We start from the raw sequence: 4,194 nt of genomic DNA on the forward strand, positions 1-4,194 counted from the left end.
ATGAGGGTGAGTTGTTTTAAGGATGACTTCCTGTTTTCAGCTTAAGTAGTTTGGAGAATGGAGATTCTATTTCCTGAGGAGGGAAGCTTGAAGAAGAAGCACATCCCATGGCAGTTATAGTTCCAATTCACAGGACACTCAGTATCCATCTCAGCTCCCTGCAGGGGCAAGCATCCCAGATAACTAAGGAGAATGGCATCTGAATGGCAGAATGAATTGTCATTGTTCTCTACTTTCTGGAACCTCTTCTGTGAAGGTCATCAGTGGTTATCCTCCAGCTGGGAAGAAGTGCTTTTCAAGATGGGGGAGTTCCAAAAATTCCCTCCTGGAGGCCATATCCTCTTTAGGCTTGTTTATGAGCCTAAATGACCCCATCCATCCATCCATCCATCCATCCATCCATCCACCCACCCATCATTCCATCCATTCAACAGTGCCTACGCTTACCAGGTCCTCTCTAGGCACTGAGAGTAGAGCAGTGAATAAATATTTTAAAAATTCTGCCTTCATGAAGCTTACGTTCTAATTATAAGAAAACAGATAAACAACAACAAAAAACCCAAACAAAATAAACAAACAAAAGTATATAGTATAATGCAAGCTGGTAAGTACTATGGAAGTAGTGACAAGTGGGGAAGGAGGATAAGGAATTGTGTGTGTGTGTAGAAATATTATAGGATGTTCAAGGAAGGCTTTCCTGATAAGGTGGTATTTGAGCATGACTTAAAGGAAGCTTACCAGATGGAGGAGAAGGATGCTAGCAGAGGAAAAGGCATTAAACCCTGGAGCTGGATCCTGCCTGTTGTGTTTGGGGAACCACATGAAAGGTGTTGAAGCGGAGTGGAGGAAGCTAGGAAAAAGTAGGAGCTGAGGTCAGGTGGTGTGGGGGCTGGTGGGCAAATCATGCAGGATCTTTTAGGTATTGTAAAGACTTTGACTCTGGAGTGGGAAACCATGGGGGGTGGTTTGAGCAGGAGAATGGAGTGATCTGACATATGTTTGAAAGGATCATTGAGTGTTCTGTTGAGATTACAAGCATGGAGACTCTTAAGAGGCTACTCTGGTCATCTTGGTGAAAGACAGTGAGTGGTGGAGTAACAGCAGAGATGGCAGCAAGTGCTCAGGTTTTGGATGTATGAAGAACAAGATACATGAGGTAGGAAAGAAAGAGCAGAATCACAGATGACCATTGGATTTTGTTAAGAACCATTGGAAGGATCTTGCTACCATTTACTGAGGATGGGGATGGAAAGACAAAGAAGGAGCAAATTTGGGGACATTCAGGAGTTCAGTTTGGAGGACCTAATTTTGAGAAGCTATTAGACTCCTAAGTGGAGATGCTTGGGCTAGAGGAGTATAAATTTGGAACCTGTCAGCATATAGGGGAGTATGGAAGTTATAAGTCTGGCTGAGATCACCTAAAGAGAGGGATGGATCAAGAAGAATTAGGAAGACTGTGCTCGAAATGGACTTTATAGTAAAACAGGAGTAATGAGCTTGACACCACAGGGAAGTGGGGATGGTTAAATGATGTTGTGTATGTAGAGCACTTTGTACAGTTCTTGACACATAGTAGGTGCTTCTCTAAGCTCCTTCCTTCCCTCCTGTAGGCATACAGGAGGTTCATTTTGGTTCATTTTGCTGGGGGTCAGATGGCTGTGCTTACCTATAGGGCTATGAGTCCCATACCTTTGCATCTCCGCTGCTCAACCTCCATCTGCAGCCTATTTGACTGATGTGGTCCTCCAACATCAGGGCATCACTGGCCCTCTACCCCTGCACTCCTTCCCAACCTTCCCAACCTTCCCAAAGACCCCAGGTCCTCTGTACCTCCTCACCGATTTTTGTCCCTTTGACTTTGAGATTTGAACTCCCTCAAAGTTTTGACCACATTTTAGTGTGAATGGAGGTGTGAAGAACTGTTTTCCAGGTGGGATTTGAGTGAGAGTAAGCCCAGGCACATTAGGGCTCTAGGGATTGGAATTTGGAAGAGCGAGGAGTAGTAAAGTGAGGAAATGGGACTTGATGGGGGAATGTGAAGACACATAAGATAGACTGTTGATTTCCTAACTTCGCCCCTGACAGTAGATGGCCCTCCATACCCTACCACCAAACCCACAGATGTAGAGAGATCGCTGACCTATGGTGTCAAGTAGGATCCTTCTTTCACAGGAGTTTAGGATTGAGGCAGCAAGCTGTAGTATGTCTTCCCCAAAACTTGAGTTTTGGGGCATGGGTTGAACAACATCAGTGTCCCTGAGCCCCTTCTCTGGTTGGTGTCTGGTGAAGCATGGCCAGATTGGCATCACCCTCAGCATCCCCCAGAGCAGAGCTGAGTACCTCCCACCCTACCTCCTGTTTCCTCCTTGTGCCCCACGGAGGACTGGCTCTGTCTTTAACTGGGGTGGTGGTGGGGGCATGCTCAAATGTCCAAAGTCACTTCCACACCAGGCATCAGGGATGAGGGTCAAGGGAACACTGAAGAGACTGCAGGACCTCAGGGTTTGGGCTGAGTGAGTTTGAGTACAGAGAACAGGTGTTACTTAAACTAGGTATTGAGGGGATAGAGAAGTAAATGTTTAGATGACAGAGGTTTGGAGAAGAGCTTTCAAGGAAGGATGAACTGCATCTTTCCCAGCCTGGGTGATGGGAATGATGAGGTGTGTTATGTGTGCACCTCAACTCTGTACTTTACAAGCAAACAAACTGTTTGTCTATATTTTTATGTATGTAAGGCCCCGAACTAGGGATCACTTGTCATCAGTACTCCTGATTCTAACTCTGCTCCCATCATCCCATTATTTAAATTATTTTGTTCATATGGAAGAGTCTAGAACAGCACCTGATACATAGTAAATATTGTAGAAGTGTCTGTAAAATAAAAGAAATAACCAGCTGTCTGCGAGAGAACCAATTCAAACCACCAGGTTTCCTTTCTGTGGCATGGCTTTATTTCAACAACTGGCTGCCTGCAAAGGGAAGACAGATGCTGTCTGGGGGCCACAGACACCTGAGTGTCCTCAGGTCCCAGAGGGAAGTGTCAAAGCAAAGCTTCAGGAAAGGGCAAAATTCGTCAGAGAATGGGAGCACAGAAAACATGAAAGAGCTTCAGGTTGGGGCAGGATAACTCCCAGAGACATTCTGGGGCTGAGAGAGTTGGGGAGGAAAGGGGCTCTGTGGCCTCTTCTCAAGCTCCCTCAGCCATGCTGGCCCCACTGCTTCCAGATCACTTTGGCAGAGAGTCTAGGTGTCTGATGTACTCCTGCACCCAGGCAACATTGGGGTTGGCACAGATCTGTCTGCCCTTATGGGTAAGGAAACTGTGGATCAAGAAGGAGAAAGGAGAAACTGAGTCAGCAGGCAGAGAGGAGCCCATTCTCCACCCAGCTTGAGCTTTCCCACCTCCCTCTCTGCTGGATGTTGGCCACTCACAGAAAGAAGGACACTCCCACTCTCTGTTGCCGCCCCCCCCCCCCAGCCTCCCAGCCCAGAGACTCAGTGAAGACCCCACTACCAGCTCTCATGTCCCCCCTGGCGGCCAGGCTCATGCTGGATAGTCCCCAGGCTGCGGCTCAGCTGTTTCTTCCTCTGTTCCTCCCACTTCTTACATACTCCCATCCCTATTTCTCTCCCTATTTCTCTCTCCCAGGCCCTACTGGTTCTCACATTTGCACCCCCTTCCACCGTCAGCGTGGCCCAACTTACATGATCCCTGGGGTGAGGCAATGGTCACCGGTTCTCTGATAACCTTCCACAAACCGGAGTGAGACTCTCCGTGAGATGAAGGTCAAACAGCATGGACTGATTGTTAATTCATTAACTAGTTCGCAAGGAAGAGGGCCATGTGATGCTGAAAGCTTCTCCACAAGGAAGCATAGACCTGTATCTCTATCAGCCAGAGTATCAGAGGAGGAAACCAGAGAACCTTGGAAGGAGTAAGGCCTGGCCTCTCCCTGGCAGCAATTCCTCCTCCCCCTTTTAAATTCTCCTCCTCTAGGGGTGCCTGGCTGGCTTGGTCAGTAGGGCATGTGACTCTTGATCTCAGGGTAGTGAATTAGGGCCCCATGTTGGGTGTAGAGATTACTTAAAAAAAGAATAAAACCTCTCTTCCTTCCTCACTGCTGGCTCTTCCTGACTTCTCTCTGACCTTTCCCCCAGGGTGGGATGTGACTCTGGTTGAAGTGTTTCAAATTT

The 4,194-nt window shown here is 47.5% G+C and overlaps 1 long non-coding RNA gene across 1 annotated transcript; it reads right to left on the bottom strand.

Moving 5' to 3' along the window:
• Window positions 1-2,928: 2,928 nt before the first annotated feature.
• On the bottom strand, window positions 2,929-3,828 carry LOC140606333 (uncharacterized). The gene is made up of 2 exons (XR_012008671.1): window positions 3,706-3,828; window positions 2,929-3,320 (listed from the first exon to the last, which is right to left on the bottom strand). It is a non-coding gene; the product is annotated as an uncharacterized lncRNA (long non-coding RNA).
• Window positions 3,829-4,194: the final 366 nt, after the last annotated feature.

The sequence above is a fragment of the Canis lupus genome, chromosome 16 (assembly GCF_048164855.1).
Source record: "Canis lupus baileyi chromosome 16, mCanLup2.hap1, whole genome shotgun sequence".
In the NCBI taxonomy this organism is placed as follows: domain Eukaryota; kingdom Metazoa; phylum Chordata; class Mammalia; order Carnivora; family Canidae; genus Canis; species Canis lupus.